This window comes from Scyliorhinus torazame, chromosome 9 (genome assembly GCF_047496885.1).
Source record: "Scyliorhinus torazame isolate Kashiwa2021f chromosome 9, sScyTor2.1, whole genome shotgun sequence".
NCBI lineage: Eukaryota > Metazoa > Chordata > Chondrichthyes > Carcharhiniformes > Scyliorhinidae > Scyliorhinus > Scyliorhinus torazame.
This window is the reverse complement of record NC_092715.1, coordinates 145546542-145573540: the sequence shown is the minus strand read 5'-3', so window position 1 is coordinate 145573540 and position 26999 is coordinate 145546542. Positions and strand designations below refer to the sequence as shown.

At 50.3% G+C, this 26999-nt stretch overlaps 1 protein-coding gene across 1 annotated transcript in view; it reads right to left on the bottom strand.

The window, feature by feature from the left end:
* Positions 1-26999, bottom strand: part of rorb (RAR-related orphan receptor B) — a 328457-nt gene that overhangs the window by 286159 nt on the left and 15299 nt on the right. The window lies entirely within an intron of this gene.

Here is a 26999-nt window from a genome sequence, read left to right as displayed (position 1 = left end):
AAGGTTTTGGAAAGAAAATTGTTGCACCTTCAGATTGCTATATTAGAGAGTCCTTTTTCTGACATGGCAAATTTCAACCCCCACGTTTCGGGGATGCTGACCTGGGGAGGCACTTGGACACGGTGGAGACCAGGAGGCATGTCCTGTTCCCCCAGAGGTCCTGGAGGGTGAGCCACAAGGTAGCCGTTACTTCCAAGAGTATGACCAAGAGGAATGGACTGAAGTGCAGGAAGAAGGTCAACAACCTACACCGGGCAGCATGAGCGAGTAGTCACCAACATCTCTTTCTTCCCCCCCCCCACCCCCCCTCCCGCATCCCCAACTCTACAAGTGACCCCAAGCTCCACTGAACCATGAGTGTGGCTAACATTACTGTCTCCTCAGGAGAAACTCTCCCACAATGCCAAGAGTAGCAGTATCTCCTTCCATAAGATAATACAACTCTCAAGATATTATAATAAGAATTACTGTGTTTCATACAAAAGTTATAAAAAGCAGTGGGCTTATGTCAGTAGGCTTCAGATTGGTCTTATGACCTTGCAAAAATATATTTAATTGTTAAAAAAAATGATTGAATGTATTTCACCCCCTCTATTTTATATTTTCCTACTATGTTGGCACTGGTGCTGGTCTCAGCCATTTGTCTTTCTTAGAAAGCACCGGACCTCTGTTTCAATCTGCAAACAGCCCAGTTCTCTCTACAGAAAATTATCAGTGTGAACTCTTCTCCTTGCACCCTGTGGTACTACATAACAAAATGTTGCTAAGTTTGAATTTATAAGCATTGTAACATGCCTTTGAGGTACAGCAGTACTCACATCACTAAAGGGAAGTTTTAGTTTCACTTTTGCATCTGAGCAGAATATAGCACAGACAGCTCTGCTGCTGATGACTTCAAGATTTATATCCATGTCTGTTTGTTTTCATGTGCCAAGTCTTAATAAATTAACTCACTACAAACAGACAGAGTGATTGGTGCTTTTATATCTGTTATTATATTAGTAACATGCCAATAACCTTTGGACGCTTAATAAGCAACAGTTAAAGGATATTTGTTTGGAGGTATGGATTGCACAGACATTGGGCGCGATTCGCCAATGCCGCGCTGGTTGGGAGAATCGCCTGGCGCGTCATTTTTCCACACGACGCTGGTCCAACACCCTCCCACGATTCACCCAAGTGGCGAGATTGGCCCCGTCGAGTTCTGCGCGGCGCAGGCCGGAGAATTGCCTGAGACACCCAAAGTGGTCATTCTCCGCTACCCCCGCTATTCTCCGGCCCGGACGGGCCGAAGTCCCGACGGCGTGACCCCAGTTCACGCCGTCGCCGTCCACACCTGGTAAATAAATTTGTCAGCCAGTCGTGCTGGCTGACGCTGAGCAGTGAGGTGGTGAGCGGACTGTTCCGGAGCTCCTGCAGACCGGGTCGGCTGCCCCGAGAACGCTGCGGTCAACATGGGTGGGGGGGGGGGTGAGGGAGGGAGTGGAGGTGGGAGGGGAGGGAGTGGAGGGTGTCATCCATCCACAGATGCCACATGTCAGCCACCCTGATATGGCAGGACGGTGATGAGGACACGGCCGCAGGTTGTCGTGTGGCTGATGGGCATAGGCGACTGGCACACTGGTGAGGAGGACGGTGTGAACTGACTGTTGGACGCAGACAGTGACCAGGTGTTAGGCTGGCTGCGTATCTGCAGCGTGACCAGGCCACCGGGGCACACAGGTATCCCATGCAACCCGGCTGGAGAGGTGTGGAAGAACCTCCGTGTAACATGTAGTTTCTCTGCCCCCCCCCCACCACCCTCCTGCAGGTCACCATGTATGCCAACCAGACAGTGATGTTCACTGCCGTGGTTGGAGCCGTAGCTCTGCAGGTGGCCATCCGGCAGCGTAGACTGCGACGGCCCACAGTGGCTGCAGATGCAGCGGTCGCCGGTGCAGCAGAGGGGATGGCCGCGGAGTGGCCCGTCGTTGCCGCGCAGGCCGCAGGCGCTCAGGCCCGGAATGTCCAGGGGGATGCAAAGGGGAACATTGACCCCCCAACGGCGAGGAATGCACAGGAAGCGGGCATGGATAGCAAAGTGCTTCTTGGGGGGGGGGGGGGTGGAAAGAGGGGGGAGGGGGGCGGGGGGAGGAGGAGGAGCCACTGATGGTGGTGCCAGGGCGCCACAGGCGTCCAGCAAGGTCTAGGGTGTACCGTGACAGAATGTCGTTCGAGGCCCTACCGGACATCACATGCAGGAAGAGACAACGGTTCAGCAGGGAGACGGTCGCACATATAAGCCATCTCGTAGCGCACCTCGCACCACTTGGAATGGGTGGAGGACACGCTATACCAGTCTCCGTCAAGGTGACGGTGGCCCTAAAAGTTTACACTACCGGTTCCTTCCAGGTGCTGAGCGGGAACCTATCCGGGATCTCACAGGCATCGGTCCACAGGTGCATCAGGGCCGTGACCGACGCCTTGTATGCCATCGCGGACAGGTACATTAAATTCCCCGAGGACTGAGCACAGCAGGAAGCACGGGCACGTGGATTCGCCAAGGTGGTCGGGATACCGATGGTCCAGGGTGTCATCGATGGTGTGCACGTCCCCATGTGCCCACCTGCAGACAACAGGGAAGTGTTCATGAACAGGAAGGGCGCATACTCCATGAACATTCAGGTGGTGTGCGACCCCCCACATGAAGATTATGCACGTGTGTGCAAGGTACCCCGGGAGTGTGCATGACGCCTACATTCTGGCACAGTCGTTCATCCCCGCAATGTTCGACAGATGCCGCCCCCCCCCCCCCACCCCCCCCCCCCCGGGCTGAGGGGCTGGTTGCTGGGCGACAGGGGCTCTCTGTTCAGGTCATGGCTGATGACGCCAATACGGAGGCCTCAGACCAACACGGAGTGCCTATACAACGAGGCCCATGCAGAAACCAGGGGTGTGGTGGAGCGGTGCTTCAGCCTGCTGAAGATGCGATTCAGATGCCTGGACCGCCTCAGAGGGGCCCTGCAGTACCGGCCCGACAGGGTCAGTCGCATAGTTGTGGTCTGCTGTGCGCTGCACAACATTGCCATGCAGAGGGGAGATGCACAGGTGGAGGAGTCGGAGGGAGGACCCGACGGCACCGGAGCTAACGCAAGCAAAGGGGAGGAGGAAGAGGAGGAGGATGGTGTGCATCAGGGTGGGGGAGGGGCGCAGGACACAGACACTGCCCGGGTGCTGGTTACGTCCAAGACTGCACCGTCGAGGACAGCAGGCACGCGACGTGTTGGTGGCCGCACGGTTCATGTACCGTGGGGGGAGGGATTTGCTGAATACTGCCACTTGCACCGCTAGTCCTGCACACGGGCACCACACTGCACCCCCCCGCACCACGTACACGGCACCAATTCCACATCACCTTACCACTGCGGCACTATGGGATTGCACAACATTGATGATTGTGTAAGCGGTTGTGATCAGTGCCACGTTGAATGATGACATTCAACGAGCCCCCTGGCACCGGACATAGCACAGAGTCTTATAAGATAAGTGCAACAGTGAGTTTATTTGTGACATTCATATACAGATGCCCTACCCCCTACAACTAAACTGTGCCCTGCACCCGTGCCAACTTATTATGTGCCTAACTTCTTTGCCTTACCGGCCCTACCACTACGTCTAGGTGTCTCCCCAGATGGTACAACAGGAGTGGAGGCGGACTGCTGAGAATCACGCCCTGCGACATGGCTCCCCGTCGGCACGCATTTCCTGTGGCGGCCCGGCTTAGATGGACCAAGCTGTTCGGCGGGCGTGCTGGATGGAGTGGTGTCACCCTGTCCTGCCCGCTGCCCACCAGATGCGCCAGGGATGGAACAGGGAGCGGCTGAGTGTACTGGGACGTCCCTTGCTGGAGGTACTGGGACGGGACCCAGAACCTCCTCCTCCCTCGGGGAGCCCGGTGGCCCCCGGGCCTCACTGTGGGATGGAGGTGCGTTCGGAGACATGCCCCGTCGTACCACCGACACCCGGTGCTGCCAGTCCTGGAGGCCTGCAGCGGTATCGACCACGGTCCGAATGCTCGCAGAGATGGAGCCCAGGGAGGGAGACATTCCTGCCATGGACGGTGCTCTCTCTACCTGTGAGTGCGCTACGCCATCCATCACGTGCGACAGGCGGTCTATGCTCTCCGCGATTGAATGCTGGGACTGTGCCATCGCCTGCTGGGACTGGGCCATGGCATGGTGAGACTCGGCCATGTCCTGTTGGCTCTGTGAGATGGCTGCCTGTGGGAGGGCTGCCCTCTCCTGGGCAGTGGATGACGCGTGCACGTGAAGCCCAACGCCTTGCAGAACCTGACCAATGGCTGAAACTGTTTCACCCATTGCCTCAACCGCGGACGCCACCCGTGCGGTGGAGGCCTGGGTGGCTGTGATGAGCGGCACCACTCCCTGCTCCTGGATGTGAATGGAATCCTCCAACTGCGTGTGCAGGTCCTGGATGATGGCCCTCATCCTGTTATTCAGTCCCTCGGTGTCCACATGCACCAGTTATCCGGGTGGGTTAAGTACATTCAGGAACCCGGGGACCGTCTGGGCGGCAGCTGTTTGCTGGGCCTGGGCTGCCCTCCGACCATCCAACCCCTCGACTGCTCCAAACTCCACCTGCTGTGCCTGCCGGCTGTGTGGTGCTCACCAGACCACACCATCACTTATCTGCCCAACTGAGGTGAGTGTCTCTGCGATGGTGGATGGTGTGGGAGACAGCAGTGCCGCTAGCTCAAGGTCATCATCCGTTAGGAAGTCTGGTATGTACTGGTCCCCCTCATGGCCCGGCGCAAGGTGCATGTGGCCCATGTCATGTTGCCCTCCAGGTGAATCCATGGACTGTGTGGCCGTTCTGTGCGTCATCGTCACTGTCCATCCTGTGCCCCTCAGTATTGTCTCTGTCCGTCGTATGTGCTTCCCCGTCCAGCGTCCCAGACTGAGAGGATGGGCCTCCTGTCCGACCGACTGCCACCCTCTGGTGTGCGTCCCTGGGTGCACTTGAGGTTGGAGATGGTCGGCTTCGTCTTGGCCAAGACTACCCTGGACGTTCGGCAGGTGGCCCTGGGGAACAACGATACGGGGTTCATTAGACACGCTGGGTTGGGTGTATGGTGGTGGTGGGGGGGGGGTGGGATTGGGGAACGAGGGGGCAGTGGCCTGTGTGAGGGGGATCGAGGGTGCAGTGGCCAGAGTGTGAGGGGGTGGGGGGGGGGGGGTGAGGACATGCAGGGTTGTCCCACTTGCTTCTGCGCCTCCGACCTGGCATGTCGTGACCTCCCGGGTGGCGGATCCACCAGCGAGGTCCAGGGCCCTCTGCTCATGAACATTTAGGGGATGCAGCACAGGAGAACCCCCTCCGGTTCTCATACGCTCACGTTGGTTGTGAGCTGTCTTGTCGGGGGGGGGGGGGGGGGGGGGGTGCAAATACAAGCTATATTAATGCTGGGTGAGGAGGCAGTTGGAGCCACGCCCTGGCATCTATCCAGGGGGGGTCCCGGTGCTCATGTGGGTAGAGTACAACGTTATGCTCCCTGAACCCCACCCTCGTGCACGGGGGGGGGGTGTTGGTTGTGACACGGGGGCACCCTCATGGCACTTACCCTGCACGGGGGGAGGGGGTGTTGGTTGTGACACGGGGGCACCCTCATGGCACTTACCCTGGCAGCACGAATGAGGTCGTGCAGCTTCTTCCGACACTGCTCCCCGGACCGGGAGGTGTGCCCCACAGCAGTGCCAACTTCACGCCAACCGCGCCTCACCGTGCTGGACGCCTGGTGATGCCCACGTCTTGGGCAGAGGGTGGCACTTCGGCTTTCAACCTCATCGAGGAGGGTGTCGAGGTCAGTGTCCTGGAATCTCGGGCGGCTCGTCGGGGCTCAGCCATCTCTCCTCCTCCTGGGTCCTTCCGTGCGCGGATCGCGCCATTTATGGCGCAGCGCTACATCATTCGGGCGTCGCGCGCTTACGACGCTGCTTTTACGCGCCCCCCCCCCCCCCCCAGAGTTCCTCGCGGCCCCGCTACAATCCCATTTTTCGGGCCCTGAATCGATCGCGATTGGGGCCGTTTCGCGTCGTGAAACTCGACGGCGTGGGCACTTAGTCGCGGGAGCGGAGAATCGCGCCCATTATACAGTGTTCCTTGAAATAGGAACAATTATATTAGAGAAGCATTTTCTCCAAGAGGCTGCTAATTTGACTGAATGACAGTCTTGCGTATAAATAAGTTGACCATGAAGTGGGTAGTGGGTGCCTGGAACTCACTACCGGAGGAGGTAGTGGAGGCAGGGACGATAGGGACATTTAAGGGGCATCTTGACAAATATATGAATAGGATGGGAATAGAAGGATACGGACCCAGGAAGTGTAGAAGATTGTAGTTTAGTCGGGCAGTATGGTCGGCACGGGCTTGGAGGGCCGAAGGGCCTGTTCCTGTGCTGTACATTTCTTTGTTCTTTGTTCTTTGTTTTGAAAACATAGGTCATGAGTTTGCACCAAAGCAGGTACGAACTCAACAATGTTCAATACAGAGATGGATTGTACTGAGAAGTCTCTTCAAGTTTTCAAAAGGTAGCTTCTTGTACCATGACTCTTATGAGCAAGCTCCATAGATTTCTCAGTGCAGTCAGATGGAGAAGCTCAAATGGTAAATTAATACAGTCACCTCCTAGCTGCGTATTATAGATCCACATTAGAGGTCACAGGAGCAGACAATCAGTTTCTCATCTGGGCTGTGAGTGGACAGAAAGTGATCAAATTAAAATGGGGGAAGTGGGTGGGCGAGATATTACATCATTTGCATGACATTAAGTGACTCTTGATTAATTAAATTTGTTGCTCATCTAAGTAAATGATAAATAACTGCACTAATTTAATTCAAAATTTGAATCACCCAGCAGAAGTCCATGGTTATGAACGGCACCCTAATTAGTGCACTTGAAGATGCAATGCAAGGAATACACTTTTCCCAATGTAAATTGCTATATCTCAACTTTAAAAGTGCCAAATTTTAAAAATGATACACAGATCTTGATGCCAGCTAGTCCCACCTCCCACAATGATTGGGGTGGGGTTTGAGGCAGATGGGATTAGCAAAGGGAGGCAAGTTGTTATCCTAAATAGAAAAATAAATTAAAGAGAATTTCCTTCATTAAAAAATAGTGGACTGGAGAGATGTATCCAAAATAAGTCAACATATAGCAAGGAATAATATTTCACAACATGAAAATTTGAATAACTGTGCACTAAAAAGACATAACTAAAACAATGGCTGGATTTTGATATTTATCTGAAGAGATCTCTTTAGGATTGACTTCAGATGGTCTTGGAGGGGTCTCCAATGAGTATATATTTATAATTAGTATGGACAATAAGCAGCTATTTCACATAACTTTAAACCTATACCAAATAACATAAAATGAATGGGCTTACTTGTCAGTTCAACAAGCTAAAAATGGTAACGCTTGCTTGCATTAATTTTCCCAATTCTATATGTTCTACGATGCTTTTGAAATGCTGTAAAATCTGAGTGACTGGTATAACTAGTGTAATAGGTGACATCTCAGCGAAATTTTAATGAAACTGTTAAAATTGCTGAATGACACTGTTGCATCCTGGAAGAACTTACTCATTGAACTTTTACAGTAAATATTTCAATTTGATATAAAACCTATCAAATTTCTAAATGTTTGACAACTCACACAGAACTAGTATATCGACTGTGGAGTCATTGGTCATATTCTTCTTCTTTGAACAGTATTCTTCACTTCGGTGCAGAAAACTTTCTGCTGCCAAAGGTTAGACTAATGAGATCTTGCAAAACGGACTCTAAAGTTGCAGACTCATTGAACCGCTTTCTCTGCACTTTTCTTCTTGTGCACCCCACTCTTCATTCAACCACTGGTGACTGGTTAAAGCCCTACGGTCTGGAATTCCTTCCCAAAACTACTCCAACTCTCACTGTGAAGGCCCACCTTAAAACCTACCTCATGTAGAAACTTTCAATCACCTTTCATAATATTCTTTATCTTGGTGTCCATTTCAGTCACCTGTTCAGGTACTGGCGCTGCAGTACTTTCGAGGCTAATCTAGAGTTGGGATCAGCACGTGTCACCGAGCATGAATTAGATGCAGCCAGGCCAGAAGAAAAGAATAATGTGTGTCAGTTCAATGAGTGGTGAGGTGAAAGAACCTGAGGACTCAGATGAGGTTTTGTAGGCAGCATTAAGAAAACACTAATGAGGGTGTACACCGAGATGCTTGGTGCATTGGCAGAAGTACCAGACAGCCTCTGGTCACAGTCAAGAAGCATTGAGGAATCCACCTCCATATTTGGCAGAGCACATTGCACTCAGCTTGCAGCCTATCTTTTCCAGAGTGGTAGCCAATGCCATGGCAACAGGAACTGGCCTATCCATGATGGGGCATCTGGTGGCTGCTGTCTCAGTATCCATTGCTGCAGAGGTGGAAGCCACTCAACATCTCCTGCAGTAGAAGCCAAGATGGATGTCATGAGATCCATGCTTGCTGATATGCAGGTTCAGACTGTTGTCATCATGATTGTGGCACAGTAAGAAGTCTTACAACACCAGGTTAAAGTCTAACAGGTTTGTTTCGAATCACTAGCTTTCGGAGCACTGTTCCTTCCTCAGGTCATGATTGTGGACCATATTGCCCAATCGGTACTCTTGCAGCAGTCCAGCAATCTGTCCTCCAACCCATGGATGTGGCATGGTGCAGCACTCTTAGGCTGTACTGTATTTGCCTTTCTGCAAGTACCCATCAACCAAATACCAATTGATTATCATAGAATTTACAGTGCAGAAGGAGGCCATTCGGCCCATCGAGTCTGCACCGGCTCTTGGAAAGAGCACCCTACCCAAGGCCAACACCTCCACCCTATCCCCATAACCCAGTAGCCCCACCCAACACTAAGGGCAATTTATCATGGCCAATCCACCTAACCTGCACATCTTTGGACTGTGGGAGGAAACCGGAGCACCCGGAGGAAACCCACGCACACACTGGGAGGATGTGCAGACTCCACACAGACAGTGACCCAAGCCGGAATCGAACCTGGGACCCTGGAGCTGTGAAGCAATTGTGCTATCCACAAGGCTACCATGCTGCCCATACTGATGTGGCAGTCTGTAGCTGGACCCTCAATGCACAGAGCTGCTTGGGGTCATCCTGCAAGACCATCTGCAGTTTGCTCCACTGGAGGACAGCAGCCTTCTATCAGGAATGCTGCAACCTCGGAGGCCGGTTTAGTGGAGTTGGCTGGACAGCTGGTATGTGATCCAGAGAAATGCCAACAGCACGGTTCAATTTCCGTATTCGCAGAGGGTATTCATGAAGGCCTCACCTTCTCAACCTTGCCACTCACAAGTGTGGTGATCCTCAGGTTAAACCACCAGTCAGCTCTCCTCCTCAAAAGGGGAAAGCAGTTTATGGTCATCTGGGACTATGGTGACTTTACCTTTACTCTGCACTCCAATTTCACGGTTAAGATATCAGATCAGCCACCATTACATTTTCCACTTGATTGCCCTTTCAATGCAGGCGAACATTGAGCATAGATTATTTTGCACTTTGCCAAAGCTAAAGTTGTCAGAGTGGTTTAATTGATAACATTCTTGCCTTGGGGGTCTAACGTTGTGGGCTTAGTTTTCCCTCCGGGAGTGGAGTACATAATCAAGGTGGCAATTCAATGCAGTAGTGAAGAGGCAATACATGGGATCGAATGTTGTGGTCGGCAGCAAAGCAAGGGCCCTTGCTGCTGATTATAAATTAAACCTTGGTGAGAGACAGGGGTCTTTCTGTTGAGAACTTTATCATGCAGGAATATTGCAGCTTTTTAAAAAACTGTGCAGACACAGCACAAAGCTGGAATGATGTCATCAGACTATTCAAGCAGCCAATTATATTAAAGATTTTCAGTGACATAGAGGAAAAATGAAGCAGTAAAATAAAATCGCTCAATGTTTTTACTTAAAGCAAAGTAAACATTGGGTAAACACATGGATGAAGGTAGAAATTAAATTATTCTGAAAGTTATAAATTGAAAAAATTCACTTAAAAATCTACAAATCATAACAGCATTATGAATATAAAATACTTGTCAATTCGGTTGTTCATGGTCATTAAAAACAATTAAAGCCAATAAAACAAGGTTCAAATGTTTTAATTAGTTCTTTTTAAACAGCAACATGAGTGGAACAGTGCACCTAGGAACAGGAATGGGCCAGTTAGCCCTTTCGGCCTGTTCCATCATTCAGTGAGCTCATGGCTGGTCTGCAACGGAACACCACAGACTCACCTTTGTCCCATATTCCTTCAAAGCTTTCACCAACAAAGAATTAACTGGTTTTAAAACGAACAATCCTGCAAATACCAAATGATGCTGGATTAAAAGTGTTGCAAACTTCTACAACCCTTTGTGTGAAAAAGCATTTCTTAATTTCACTCCCGATAGGTCTGGCTCTAATTTAAAACCATGCCCACAATCCTAGACTCTTTCCTCCTTTCCTCCTCTCCTCCCCCCCCTCCCCCCCCCCCCCCCCTCCCTCCCTCCCCAACTAGAGGAAACAGATGGATAGAACAGGTCTATCTGTTCCCCTTGATCAAATCATCCCTTAGCTTCTAAATTTCAGGGAATACAATCCTAGTTATTTAATTTCTGCCCAGAGCTTTACCCTTGGCATGCAGGTATAAATTTTAATAAAGTAATGCGGTTTTCCCTCCTCGGCCAGTATATCCTTCCTTAGGCGAGGTGCCCAAAACAGGTCACAGTACTCCATCTGTGGCCTAACCAGTGCTTTTTAGGACTTATCACCAGCATTCCATTTAGTACTTTCATTAACATGTCATAGTGATGGGAGTGCCTCCCTGAAGAGAGAGAGTCTGTCAGGCACTGGTGCTGTGACATTGAGGTATGTCATCCTTTGCAGGTAGACTGTGGCAGAGTAGTTTCTTTGCAAGCTCATGATCTCCAGCAGTTCACAATACAAGTAGCTGAATGACTCCCTACCCCACCAAGTCCCTTCAGCCCTCACTATCTCCAAGTACTCTCTTCTACCTGTCACACCATCCGAAGTGTTTGTCAAGATTCAAATAGTCTGCCCTAAGGAAGTTGGCAACCAAGTGTTATTGGCCAAGATTAACACGGTGTAAGGGCCAATGTGAAACCTCTATGGATTTTAAAAGACGTGTCCACAGACATGGATGACCATGGTGAACCCTCCTCCTCCGCAACTTTCATAAAACAGTTCACTAATTTCAGGTGCAAGACCCACAGTCCTGAAGTTCATGTACAATCAATCCTCCTGCGTATCACAGATGTTCTACATCATGAAAATAAAACGCCCAGTAATTGTGGAGCACTGGCATGCATGTCCTCACATTAGTGACAATCCATGGAATCAGTCAGACCTCAAATGTCAGATTAACTTCAGAAATATAATCCTATTGTTTCAGTTCATGACATACCAAAATATCGGGACAAAGTTGGTAGTTTCAAGGGAGCTGCAACCTTACAATTGCATGAGAATGCAAAACTATCAATTGATCTGGTATATTTTGTGCAACATAAATGCCAGCAGCTACAAGAATTGGTGAAAAGTTCTAAACTCCAGAAACAGTGGAAAACTAGCATTGAAGAATTGCCCGATACAACGAAACATGTACATTAATGCCCAAGACCATTTGATCATACCCGGACGAACTAGGTATCTCCTGGGGAATCACTTTTAATGACAGGCGGGTCATTGTATTGGAATCATCAGCAACTTTATTCATACATGGGAATAGATTGGATGAGAAGACTCGTAAGAGATGGTCTTTGGTCAGGTATGAGCAACATTGTAGTTATCATGAAGTTTGAGGCATGTCAAGAGCATATGCCAAATCGGCACAAAAAACAGTGAAGATCCTACTTATCCTTCGTGCAAAATTGCATCAGACCTCTTTCATGTCCATGGCATTGACTTCATCGTCTATTACTTTACCATGTACCCCTATAATTCAACAACTGCATGATATGTCAAGCACAACTGTCGTGCAGAACAAAGTGCTATTTTTGGTTCATTTGATATGCGTTATGGTTAACAGTTCACAATTTATTGATAAGCCAATTCAGGATGAGAGAGAAGTGGAATATGGATCACACTACTTCTCATTTTTCTAGATTTAACAGCTTAGCTGAAGCAATGATTTGCAGGGTGAAGTCCCTTTCTCAAATGTAAATAGACCAAGCATGATCTACACATTGCAATGTCACATCTGAGAGCAACACCTTTAAGTGCAACTATTCAATTACCGGTGGATCTCTTGGTTGGACTGGTGTATACAGATTTACCTACTCTTATCCATTCTATTCTTACAAACTAGAGCACTTTCTTCCCACTAGCTTATGCAGCTGGTTGGTGTGGCTCATCTTCATCAGACTTATTCTCAGACTCCTCATCAGGTGACAGGACTCACTGTTAGACCTCCTCTGCCAAGGCTTCCCCTCTGGATCACCAGCTTGTGCAGGCACAGCTTACCATGGCCATAAGTGAGACTTGAGCAGGAGTGTATTAAAGAGCACCAGCTGACTGGTCCAAACATTAACATCCCGTTTTGATGGTTCGCTCGATGCTGACGCTGGTGGAAGCATGGCTCTTGTATTATGTCCTCTCCAGCTCAAGAGCACAGATTGTGGACTAGAGTCATTATGCAGCTCTTCAGGGGGTATCTTTTATCACCCAGAAGCCAGACATCGAAGGGTTCTGGTCCACCCTGGCACCTGGGGATCTCTATGCCTCATGACTGCTGCCAGGATAACATGCACACACCTGCATTATGCTGAGCTATGGTCACACACAAGCTACATATTGATGGAATGGCAACCTCTTCTATCAATGAATGTTCCTGGCTATCTCAAATGTGCTTGAATTGCTACATGTGAAATCTACTACTCCTTGCACCATTGGAAATCCTGCAATGCTTGTAAAACATCTGGCTCTATTCACCTGATTTAGTGTTGCCATCACTAAATTAAATTAACTCATGGGATTGCCCGAGCACAGCATTTCTAAAAGCCTTTATTCAGTGATGGGCCACTGGCTGCGAGATCTTAAAAGATCTCCAGATAACTCATGGAAGGACCTGGAAGCAAAATAAATTCAGAACATTGGGTGTCAACCAACACAATTTGATGTCTCCCCAGCTAACATGTCATGCAGTGATGTGATTGTCTCCCTGAAGAGAGAATCTTTCAGGCACTGGTGCTGTGACATTTGGAGGTATGCCAATCTTTGTTGATATAGTCTGTGGCAGGATAGTTTATTTGCAAGCTCATGATCTACAGGGCTACAGTACTACTTTCCCTTCTGTATGTATCAGTGACATGGACAACATACACAGCAGATACCTCAAGTCCCTGGAAAAATATCAACAGCGATGCCTCTGCAAAATTCAATGGCAGGATAGGCACCCCAATATCAACCTCCTCTCTCAGGCTAACATCTCCAGTATAGAGGCATAGTTATGGCTAATCAGCTTTGTTGGGCAGACTATATCTGCATATCTGCCAAGACTACCAAAATATGCATTTTACTCTGCTCTCAGTCACTGCAAGCTGCTACCAGGAGGGCAGTGGGAACATATTCAGGCATTTGACGTCTGACTGATTCCATGGATTGTCACTAGTTATGGCTGACTTTTGAAGAAGAGTCTGCTGGAGAAGGTGGAGCAGTTTGCTAGTGTTGCAAGTTAGTTGTGGGTCCTGAGGAGAGTAAAAAGTCCAATGCTGGATCTATGCACTTTGCCACAGGTAGTATTTGATGGCACAGATGGGTAGGATGCTCAGATTTTGGTACACACTACATCATACTTGGCCTCCAACAAGGCCTGTCGGAGTCATTCAAAATAGTTGGCATCTTCACCGATGCTTCTCCTTCAGTTTGGGCAGTCTTAAGCAGATTGCAGCCTTTTATCTGCCTTTTGCAATGTAAAATAGCACTCATTTGACTTGTTAACAAGCTCAATTTCCCTTAAATTAATTTTCTTTAAAAGGCAGGCTGGCTTCCGATTTGGCTCCTGCCCAACTTCCCGATTATCAGAGATTGGGTGTGATGTTGGGTGAGCAACCTAGAATCATCTTGCTGGAGTTTACACATGCACAGAATGGCAGTCGGCCCGATTTCTCACTGTAAAAAGCACCCCGCTATCTCTGCAACATGCCCTACAGCCCCAGGGCAAAATCTCTCTCCACAGTCTCCTATAATTTTAACCTTCTTGCAGGAGCTGGTTGCCTGGCTGAGTGTGCAGGCCTATTCCCAACAATCAGACTGCCTTTCCTGTGTCTGTGTCTTTTCTCCTCCAGCAGTCCCTGCTGACTTCCAATGAACAGGATTGTCATAACAGCAGTGACTGATGTGAATGACAAATCATCTTTCTTTGTCCCTAGCATTTCCAGTTTCAACTGCTCCATTCGGAAAGCTAATAGATGCCTGATAACTCTGCTATCCAGCAAGTTTATCACCTTCAAAACACAATTTAGAATAACTCACATTGATCTTGTGTGGAAGGAGTGACCTGAAACATTGTATTTTTATTTGTGCCTTTGAAAACACTGCCTCAATTCAGTAAAGACCCGAGAGAGAGGGTAGAGAAGAGATTTATTGGAATGATAAAGGATTGAGGAGACTCAATTGGGTGGAGAGGCTGAAGCTGGGGGTCGTTCTCCCTGGGACAGAGAAGGCTAAAAGAGGATTTGATTGAAGCGTTCAAAATAATCGATGGTTTTGATAGAGTAAATATGATATGGAGAAATCATTTCTAGCAGTAGAAGGGACAGTTTTTATTGTACTTGTATGGCTGGTGAAGCAGTTACCGTTTGATGTCAAGAATCACAATCCATTCAACGACTGCAGTGGACTCGGGTGTGAATGGTTGTGCTCTCACGAAGAATAGATCTTTCAGGGCAAAGGTTCAGCATATGGCCAAGCTGTGGTAAACCACGGTGTATTATATGTATTGTAGTAAATTGTTACTGTACTACATGTATTGTGGTAAACCACTGCCTGATGGCTCTGCCCCCCCCTCGGGCTCAGTATAAAGGTGGCTGACCTCCGGCCCTGCCCCAGTTCGGGATCAATGGCCAGGAGGCTCTCTGTTTAGCTTAAAGCCGCAGTTTTGTTCACTACTCGTCTTGTGTTAATTGATGGCACATCAATTTAATAAGCTAAACTCAAGATGAATTCTTCACAAGCCTGATCACCTGGGGCTGGACCCACAGCAGCTGATGCCACTGTGACATTCAAGCACTGGCTAAGCTGCTTTGAAGCTTACCTCGGATCCTCCACCAACGACGTCGCGGACCTCCAAAAGCTTCAAATACTCAACGCATGGGTGAGCCCGCAAGTTTTCCTTCTCATCAAAGACGCCCCCTCGTATACGGAGGTGATAATGCTGCTGAAGGGACAGGACGTAAAGGCAGTAAATGAGGTGTATGCCAGGCACCTCCTTGCCACGAGGCGACAACGCCCCCGGAGAATCACAAGCCAAATTCCTGCGTGCCTTGCAGGTACTCGGCTGGAACTGTGCTTGCCAGGTGGTATCGGCTGTCCAACACTGCTGATCAGGGATGCCTATGTCGCTGGCATTAAATCCAATTACATCCACCAGCGCTTGCTAGAAGGGGGTACACTCGGCCTCCCAAAGACAGTGCAGCTCTCAAACTCGCTGGAAGTGGCTTTCCAGAACATGGGAGGTCTATACCTCCGACCAGGTGGCACCCTCGTGGGCGCCGCCATCACCCGACTAGAGTGCGGCGCAAGCCTGTGCCGCGCAGCAGCCCGCCAATGCCGGAAGCCCGAAATGCTACTTTTGCTGTCAGGGTAAGCACCCCAGACAACGCTGCCCTGCACGGAATGCGATGTGCAATGGGTGTGGGAGGAAGGGCCATTTCGCCAAAGTCCGCCAGGCCCGACCGGTCCCTCAAGTTCCTAGGCCCAGCAGCGCTGCCTGTTGCCTGTCGGGACCGCCCCCACCTGCCGCGCCACCCGCCATGTGCGACCCGCGGGGGCCACCATCTTCGCTGCCATCTTGGATTCCACCCGCGACCCACGGAGGCCGCCATCTTTGACGCGACCTTCAATGCCACCCGCCACGTGCGACCCACGGAGGCCGCCATTTTGGAACCACTCCGCCTCCTCCCGGGGCCCCTGCTCACCCGGTCGTACGATGGCCCGCGCTACCTCCGACCTGCCCACGCACCAACTTCCGAAGCTCGCCCCAGAAAATCTCCCTGGCTTCCAGATCACATTCCGTAGAAATCCGGGGGTACTGTGTCACGACCCTTTCGGTACAAGGCGTTGAGTACACGAACTTTAAGCTCTATGTCCTCCCCCATCTCTGCACTGCCCTATTACTGGGGCTCGCCTTTCAGTGCCACCTCCAAAGACTTACCTTAAAGTTCGGTGGACCCCTGCCCCCCCCCCCCCCCCCTCCTCCTCGTCTGTAGGCTCGCGACCCTTAAGGTCGCCCCACCCTCTCGCTTCGCTAACCTCACCCCGGACTGCAAGCCCGTCGCCACTAGGAGCAGACGATAGTGCCTGGGACAGAGCTTTTATCAGGTCGGAGGTCCAGCGACTCCTACGAGAGGGGATCAGTGAGGCTAGTACCAGCCCCTGGAGAGCCCAAATGGTGGTCATCAAGACTGGGGAGAAGCACCAGATGATCATCGACTACAGTCAGACGATCAACCGGTACACAGCTCGATGCGTACCCCCTCCCCCGCATATCTGACATGGTCAATCAGATTGCGCAGTATCGAGTCTTCTCCAGTCGACGTGAAGTTTGCGTACCACCAGCTCCCTACCCACCCGGAGGACTGCCAATACTCTGCCTTCGAGGCAGATGGCCACCTCTACCATTTCCTCAGGGTCCCCTTTGGAGTCACCAATGGGCTCTCTGTCTTCCAACAGGAAATGGACCGAATGGTTGCCCAGTACAGGCTGCAGGCCACGTCCCTGTACCTAGATAATGTCACCATCTGCGGCCATGACCAGCAGGACCATTATACAAACCTCCGGCATTTCCTCCACACCGCTAAGCTCCTTAACCTCACATACAATAAGGAGAAATGCGTTTTCCGCACAAACCGCCTAGCCATCCTTGGCTGCGTTGTGGAAAACGGATTCCTAGGGCCCGGCCGCATGCGCCCCCTGAACTTCCCCTCCCCCAATGCCCCAAGGCCCTGAAGAGATGCCTGGGGTTCTTCTCTTATTATGCCCAGTGGGTCCCCAATTATGCAGACAAGGCCCGTCCACTCATTAAATCCACCATTTTTCCCCTGACGGCTGAGGCCCGCCTGGCCTTCAACTGCATCAAGGCAGATATTGCCAAAGCCGCGGTGCACGCTGTGGACGAGTCCATTCCGTTCCAGGTGGAGAGCGATGCCTCGGACTTTGCCCTGGCTGCTATCTTCAACCAGGCAGGCAGGCCCGTGGCTCTCTTCTCCCGTACCCTCTGCCTCCGAAATGCGACACTCCTCCGTCGAAAAGGAAGCCCAAGCCATTGTAGAAGCTGTGCGACATTGGAGGCATTACCTGGCCTGCAGGCGATTCACTCCCCTCACTGACCAACGGTCGGTTGCCTTCATGTTTAATAATACACAGCGGGGCAAAATCAAGAACGACAAGATTCTGAGGTGGAGGATCGAACTCTCCACCTACAACTACGATCTCTTGTATCTACCTGGGAAGCTCAATGAGCCCCCAGATGCCCTATCCCGCAGTGCATGTGCCAGCGCACAAGTAGACTGACTTTGGGCCCTCCACAATGACCTCTGAGTCACCCGGGGGTCACCTGTTTTTTTCATTTTATCAAGGCTCGCAAACTGCCTTACTCCATCAAGGAGGTCAGGACCATGACCAGGGACTGCCAGGTCTGCGCGGAGTGCAAACTGCACTTCTATTGGCCCGATAGAGCACACCTGGTAAAGGCCTCCCGCCCCTTTGAGCGCCTCAGCCTCGACTTCAAAGGGCCCCTCCCCTCCACTGACCGTAACGTGTACTTCCTCAACATTGAAGAGTACTCACGATTCCCCTTTGCCATCCCATGCCCTGACATGACCTCTGCCACCATCATCAAGGCCCTGCACAGTCTCTTCACCTTGTTCGGTTCCTTGTTCGGTTTCCCCACCTACATCCATAATGAGCGGGGTTCCTCCTTCATGAGCGATGAGTTGCGTCAGTTCCTGCTTAGCAAGGGCATCGCCTCAAGCAGGACGACCAGCTGCAACCCCCGGGAAACGGACAGGTGGAGAGGGAGAGCGCGACGGTCTAGAAGGCCGTCCTTCTGGCCATAACGGTCTAGAAGTCTCCCAGTCTCCCGCTGGCAGGAGGTCCTTCCCAATGCACGCCACTCCATCTGGTCGCTCCTGTGCACTGCCACCAATGAGACCCCTCACGAACACATGTTTGCCTTCCCTAGGAAGTTCACCTCAGGGGTCTCGCTCCCATCCTGGCTGACCTTCCCAGGGCCCGTCCTCCTCCGGAAGCATGCGAGGAGTCATAAATCGGATCACCTCGTGTTGAAGGTCCTGCTCCTCCAGGCCAACCCACAATATGCCTACGTGGCACATCATGACGGGCGGCAGGACACTCTCCCTCCGGGATTTGGCACCTGCAGGTTCCCCAGCGACCATCACCACCAGCCCCGACCCTACACCATCTCCCTCCACCACTACCCAGCTACTTCGAGATTTGGCACCCGCAGGCCCACCGGTGACCATCACCACCACCCCCACCCCTACCCCTACACCGCCCCACCCTCCACCGACTCAACTACTGGGCGAAGACGACAACACGCTCCCAGACGCGCAGGTCTCGACACTTGTGCACACACCACAGCCAGGATTGAGGCGAAAACGGCAGAAGGCCAAAGCCCCCGACAGACTTAACCTTTAAGTCCACTTCACCCCTGCTGGACTTTAAAAGGGGGTGAATGTGATAAACCACTATTAGTGTATTATATGTATTGTGTAAACTGTTACTGTACTACATGTATTGTGGTAAACCACTGCCTGATGGCTCCGCCTCCCCTCAGGCTCGGTATAAAGGTGGCTGACCTCTGGCCCTGCCCCAGTTCGGGATCAGTGGCCAGGAGGCTTTCTGTTTAGCTTATTAAACCCACAGTTTCGTTAACTACTTGTATTGTGAGAATTGATGGCACATCACAAGCCATTTTCACGTCAGTAGCCGAAGGACACGGATTTCATGGATTCCATTTGCAAAAGAACCAGAGGTGACATGAGAAAATATTTTTTGTTGCTAAACACAGCCATGTTATTGTGGTCCAGAATGCACTTCCTGAAGTATGGTGGAAACAGATTCATCAGTAAAAAGATTAGACCTGGTGGAATTTTTGCACCTGGAGAAGGTTAAGTACACCATCCGAGCGTCGGACGAGGGCTTCCACAAAGCATGAACCATTCATCACCCTGTTCAAGGCAAACAGGGACTAGGAAGAAGGGGGGGGGGGGCAGGGAGCGAGAAAGACAAGGGAGGGCACACACAAGAGACAGGGGCAGAGCGGTGGGTGGGTGGAGGGGAGGGAAGTGTTGCTAACCTTTGGTTGGTTCAATTGGCTCGGTTTTAGAACCTTTGCTCTCGAGTCGCCAGGTATCTTTATGATACCGCCACGAGGTTCAAGTAATGATCAATAACTTAATACACCAATTAGTAAGATTCAAATAAAAGCACATTTATTATACACAGTAATCGCTACTCATGCACAAATTCTACGTCTAAGCTACTTCTATGACCAACAGGCCTATACTTAGCTTCGGACTGGCCCACCAGGTCAGGGAAACAAATGGCCTTTCGTTCGGGTTCTGAGTCTGCGGGATTCGAAGTTGGTACGGATTGGTAGCTAGGAGCGCCTATCTCGTAGCGAGCGTTGACTTAAGACTTACTGGATATCGGCAGCAGTTGAACCGGTCATGGTCAAGGTTGGTTCGCGTTGCTGAGTGACCCGGTCAAGAAGAACAATTTGAACTTGGGGGCTTATAGTCCCCAGGGGCTTCCCGCCTTTCGGGGCGGACCCTGTACCTGGTTCCAAGTGATTGGACTTTGTTCCAATCGCTTGGTTCGATTTCTCCAATACTGGAGCGGTTCCCTGATCGATGGGCTGTCTGGAGGTGTCCGTTAACCTCTTTTGTGTTGGCTCCTGCTGGCGCCAGGGAGTCTGGCTTAGCTTTGTTTGTCCCAAATGTTGCGATTGTTCCCGGGGATCGCTTATTAGTAATTAGATGGCTGCTACATTATTATGCAGATGGCTGCTTGTATCGATGCTGTCTGGGCTTTTGCAGAGTTTAATACACAGTAGCTTGCACCTGCTGGTTTCTGCCTGTGTTGGCTGAATTTCCCTGCAGCCTTTGCTGTTCTCCATTTTAAATCGGGACTTGGCCAACCCAGGTGGCTACAGAAGGCATCCCAAATAAGGCACAAAACGAAGCATAGGGGGCAAGGGGGAAGGGCCATGCAGGCCCGCCAGGGCGTGGGGTGTGGAGAAAGGGGGAAAAAAAAAAAACATGCCTTCAACAGGGGAAGGCGGGGGGGGGAGATCGCTTGTAAAAACTGTTGTACATAAAACACAAACTGGCTTGTAAGTATCAGGAACACTTGAGCTGCTACTTTATAAATACCATGTGCACTGCTACTTTGTAAATACCATGTGCCTTACACGTCAAATTGGTATACTGTTAAAGTGAAAATGCCAATAAAAATATTTAATTTTTTTTTAAAAAATGGGGGCTGGTTTAGCTCAGTTTGCCCGACAGCTAGTTTGCGATGCAGAGCAAGGCTAACAGCACAAGTTAAATTTCTGTACCGGCTGAGGTTATTCATGAAGGCCTCAACTTCTCAACCTTGCCCCTCGCCTGAGGTGTGATGATCCTCAGGTTAAATCACCACCAGTCAGCACTCCCTTCAAAGGGGAAAGCAGTCTTATGCACACCTGGGACAATGGCTACTTTACTTTAAATATTAATAAGGAAAAAAAAAAATTGCCGTGCTATTTGGCGATAAAATAGAGGCATGGAAATCTTTGGATGGCTGTACCCAAGAGTTGGTGCACGCACAATGGTCCGAGTGGCCTCCTTTTATGTTATATCATTCGATGATCATATGCATTACTCGTTCTGCACCAAAAATCAAACAGTCTTACAACAATTCACAATTTCCTTTGGAGTACAACGACAGCATATCATGCTTTAAAGGGATCACGGAGTCATAAAAGAAGCACTTGCAGTTCATATGTTCACAGACCCATGCAGATCTGAATGTTTCTGGGCAGTCAGTCACAAGCAAGCATTATTATCCAAAGGACCAACTTAGAAATCTTTATTTTGAATTGAATTGATAATAACAAGGAAACACAAAATGCAGCATTGGGATGCAAAATAAAAATGAATGGAGTGCAGTCCTTGGATCTTAGTTTCCCTTCAAGCCATATTTCTTATATTCCTTTCAGAAGGTGACAGTATTTTACAGAGTTTTACAGTATTTTACTGCCATTTCATACAGAGTTACTTCAAATTGTATAAGTGTGACTCCATTCCCATATAGATAGATCATTGGCAAGAACAGAATGCTCTCTTGTTAAAGTTTTCACATATTTTGAAAATTGAATTGAGAAAAGGGGTGGCTTTATTTTTGTGGTCTGCTTAATGGAAATGGAATTACTGCTGCTGCTCACGGTGTCACTATAGATACTGATAATTGGAATGATGGAAAGAAGATTAGCGATGAGTTAGTCCTGTGCGTAATCTTGTACTGCTGGACGAGATTTGTGCTGTAGGGAATAGGTTCTCATTTTAGTTTTAATTTTCACCAATGGCGATGCCAAGTGCAGGTGGTGAGATGTAATGGCTAGATTTGGTGTCCCACCGGGAAGAAAATCAGCAGAGTCTAGGTCGGGGAAAGGAAGAGCGAACGAGCCAGAGAGACAAGGGAATGCAGCCATGTAAGGATGGCTCACGAGTAGGTGCCATGATAAAAAAAAACAGCGGGTTGAAGACAATTAGTGAGTAAAATAGAACAGTGAACATCAGATAGAAAGGAACAAATGAACAAGTCAGGTAACTGTGAAATAGGCCTTAGGAAGTGCAGCTGGAATGTTATTTAGGGTTGAATAGGAATTGTATTTTTCTAGGATAGAAATTCCAGCTGGTGTACAATTCTAGCCAGAAATTCACAATTTAAGTATTTTCTTTTATTCTTGATGCCCTCCAGTGTAGTGACCCATCGGAAGGCCTGTGCTCCACACTGAACTGGAATTTTAAAAAGGCTGTTGTAACTATTTACAAGGCTGTAACACCCATTTAAAGGTCAGAGATAAAATAAACAGAATGGAACGGGTTTTCTGCAAGGGAGACCTGCACACAACCTGCACCACAGCAGAAGACAAGGGGCGCGATTCTCCGCTCCCGCGCCAGTTGGGAGAAATCGCCTGGGTCGCCAAATTTTCCCGCGACACCGGTCCGACGCCCTCCCGCGATTCTCCTAAGCGATGGGAACGGCACAGTCGAGTTCCGCGCGGCGCAGGCCGGAGAATCGCCCGAGACACCCAAAATGGCGATTCTCCGGCACCCCTGCTATTCTCAGGCCTGGATGGGCCGAACGGCCAGCCCAAAACGGCGGGTTTCCCCCCCGCGCCGTCCACACCTGGTCGCTGCCGGCGGGAACAGCGCAGGAACGCTGGGGGCCGGCCTGCAGAAGGGGAGGGCATCAAATGGGTTCTGGCCCACAATAGGTGCCCACCAATCGTCGGGCCGTCCTCTCTGAAGGAGGACCTCCTTTCTTCTGCAGCCCCGCGAGATCCGTCTGACATAGTCTTGCGGGACGGACTCGGAGAGGACGGCAACCACGCATGCGTGGGTTGGCGCCTGCCAACCCGCACATGCGTGGGTGACGCCAGTTATGCGGCGCCGGCCGCGTCATGTATGCGGTGCCAAGGCCTGGCACATGTAAATGACACGGCGCCGCTCCTAGCCCATTATCGGGCCCTGAATCGGTTGGGATAGGGGCCGTTTCACGCCGTCGTGAACCTCAACGGCGTTCACGCCTCCATTTCGGAGAATCCCGCCCAAGGTCTCCTCTAACCTCAATTATAATATCTCTGCCGCTTTCCAGGTTAACACATGTAGGGCTGGCGTGTGTAAGACGTTCCCCACGCATGCGCAGGATGGCACGGACCAACTGCGCATGCGTGGGTTGGCGTGGCAGAGGTCACTGGAGCGGCGTGAACCGCTCCAGCGCGTGCTGGCCCTCTGTGGGGGCCAGAATAGGTAGTGTCCGGGCTCCGTGTGCGCAGTCATGAAACGCGACAGCGTTCACGACGGCGCGAACATTTGGCCTCAATATCGGAGAATCGCCCCCGTAATATTTCCAATACAAGCTAATTTGCTGTTCACATGTATTTACATTGCGAATTTCTGGGTTTCTAGCCACAAGCACGTGCACCAGTTGAAAGTTTTACCCTGAAATAATCTAACAATAATTCAACCCTGAATAACATTCCAACTGCACTTCCCAGGAATACATTTCATGGTTACCTTACTGCTCTACTGGAATAGTCTTCAATCCATTGTACACTATCACTATACTGTGAAAGATTGAAACCATCACCCCATCATCATATTTATGGAATGGGCCTTTACAGTTGCTGCATGAGGACTGTTTTCTGGTCAGCCCAGAAGTATCCTTTCCAGAGATGCCTTTGGGATGCCTCAGTGCTTTAGAAATGCCATTACGGTTGTAGTGTAGACAAATATGGAAGCCAATTTTCACACAGCAAGGTTCCACAAACAGTAAAGAGATAATGATCAATGAATCCATTTTGATGGGGACGGTTGAGGAATAAATAAAATCAATGCTCCTAGTTCTTGTTTTGGCAAGTATTAATTTTACCTGTACCTGGTTCAAAGCAAGTCCTCAGTACTTGTTACGCGTAAATTTTTCATGCAGTCGTGCAATCCTTTGAATGCTCAGCTTCCCTGACCTAACAACAAGGCACACAATCAAGAGGCAAGTCACCCATGAAATGATTATCATTATTGTACCATTCTGCAAAATAACCAAAACAATTAGACTCAGTATATTGCATTCCTGGTCTGCTTAAAGGTGCATGAAGCCAGGACTTCCAACATGCTCTTAATTCAAGGTTTTCCAAGAGTATTCTACCAGCAGTGCCCTGAGCAAGCCAATATTTCTCAGCAACATGAATCAAATCTTTAAAGTTTGCAATCAGTGGCACAGCTATACATACCCAGGAGGGTGCATTTAGTGAGCTTGGGGAAATAGCACCAGTTGAAGAGGAGAAAGTGGTACCAGAAAAATATCATGAACCTGCTGCCTCTTGGGGTTCCAACATGTACTTCTGAAAATGGGTAATCCACCATGCTGTTGTCCCTCTGCAGCAGAAAGGAATACAATGTGCTGGCCCTGCTGCACCAGACATCAATCTTCCATCAGTTACAGGCTGGATTCTCTGTTTGGAAGACTAATGTTCTCCCGCTGGAGGTGACTTGCAACCGATTTACGATGCCCGTGGGAGAACGAACCGGCAAGCAAATTTATGTAAGGCATGGAATAAGACGGATTCCTGATATTGGGCAGTCATTGAGCATTCCAAACACAAAGTGCATTTCAATCACTGAAGCGTGAGATTGCACTGCACTTGCCACCTTCATGTGGTCAATGTTTGTAAACATTGGGGTTTCATCACTTTTTCATTCACCTCCCTTCAGGGTTCAATGGTCTCAAAGTTGGAGATGGTTTGTAGAAGATGTCAATCACAGATCACTATTAGAAAGCTATGAACGGTTGCAGCTAATGGACATGGGAACCAAATGCAGGTCACAGCTGATCTCCTTCAAGGAATGGACACATGGAGCTTCATGGTAAGTGTGACTGCTGTAATTCTTCCCATTGCCCCCGTCTGGACTGATCTCCAGCTTCCAGACAGAGGTCTCTTTTCGGGGGGGGGGGGGGGGGGCAGGGGCTCCCTTTAGACAGCAGGTCACTGTGGGGGAATCCCCTAATACAGGGCCCTCAGTTGGGTTTGGGTGGTATCTACCAGTGCAGCCCTGGCATGGTCAACCTCATGGTGGGCCAAGGTAGTAACTCCTTGCGGGGGTTATCCTCTTGGCCCACCACACCAGGACCACCCTGGTGATCAGTGCCTGCATGCCTCCCGGCTGTAGGGACCGGAGAATCAGAGCGCTGGAGCACATTGCGCTGGGCCAGCCAAATGGGTCATTAAGACAATTCGCATTCATTTACATGTTCCCGCGGGGTGGCATGGTGGTGCACTGTTTCGCACAATAATTGTTTATTAGGTATAAAAATATTTGATGCATGATAAAAGGCTGATTGGCAGTCAGACATCACGTGATGAGACCGCCAACAATATGTTCAATCAGAGTTGGCAATCTTAATACCCAATTTATTAGAGCGAACGGTGTTGATTGTGTCAGTGTGCCACTCTGGTAGGTAGATCACAATTATTGATCTTTCTGCATAAATGGGTAGCATGGTGGCACAGTGGTTAGCATTGTTGCCTCATGATGCTGAGGACCCGAGTTCGGTCCTGGCCCCGGGCTACTGTCTGTGGAGTTTACACATTCTCGGTGTCTGCGTGGCACCCCTACAACCAAAGGATGTGCAGGGTAGGTGGATGGGCCACGCTAGATTGGCAATTGGAAATGTTTTTTTTTTATATAAACGTAGATGCTCCCGCTAGCACGTGGTGGAGACCTCGATTCCGCTGCCAGAGGGAGGTTGGAGCATCGCATTCGGTTTGCGTTGATCAAATTTTGCCTTGAGGCCCAATTCTCTGCCCCATCGGGGAATGCAATCCAGGCTTCCCGGGATGGAGAATCCCGTCCTAGGGCGGGATTCTCCCCTACTTGGTGGGGCGGGGGGGGTCCCGGCGGGATGGAGTGGCGTGAACCACTCCGGCGTCAGGCTGCCCCTAAAGGTGTAGAGAACCCGCACCTTTAGGAGCCAAGCCCTCACCTTGAGGGACTAGCCCCGCGCCAAAGTGGTTTGCACGCCGCCGACTGGTGGGAAAGGCCTTTGGCGCCACGCCAGCCGGGGCCGAAAGGACTTCGCCGGAAGTCGGCGCATGCGTGGGAGCGTCAGCCGCCGCTGACGTCATCCCCGCGCATGCGCAGGGTAGGGGGAGGACGCTGACTGGCATGGCGCGATTCCCACCCCCGGCGAATATCCGGTGCCGGAGAATTCGGCAACCGGCGGGGTCGGGATTCACGCCAGCCCCCAGCGATTCTCCGACCCGGCCGGGGGGGGGGGGGGGGGGGGGGGGGGGGGGGGGGTCGGAGAATCCCGTCCCAGATCAGTCCATAAGAGGGTCATTTAGGAGTCAGGTAACAGCAGGGAAGAAGCTGTTTTTGAACCGGTTAGAGAGTGTTCAGATTTTTGTATCTCCTGCCCGATGGAAGAAGTTGGAAGAGTGAGGAAGGCAGGTGGGTGGAGTCTTTGATTATGCTGCCCGCTTTCCCCAGGCAGCGGGAGGTATAGACAGAGTCAATGGATGGGAAGCGGGTTCGTGAGATGGACTGGGCAGCGTTCATGACTCTGTAGTTTGTTACGGTCTTGGGCCGAGCAGTTGCCATATCAGGCTGTGATGCAGCCAGATAGGATGCTTACTATGATGCACCTGTAAAAGTTGGTAAGAGTCAATGTGGACATGCAAAATTTCCTGAGGAAATATAGGTGCTGTTGGGCTTTCTTGGTCATATCTTTGACGTGGGTGGACAGGACAGAATTTTGGTGATGTGCACACCAAGGAATTTGAAGCTGTCAACTATCTCCACCTCAGCTCCATTGATGCAGATAGCGGTGTGCACAATACTTTGCTTTCTGAAGTCAATGACGAGCTCTTTAGTTTTGCTGACATTGAGAGATTGTT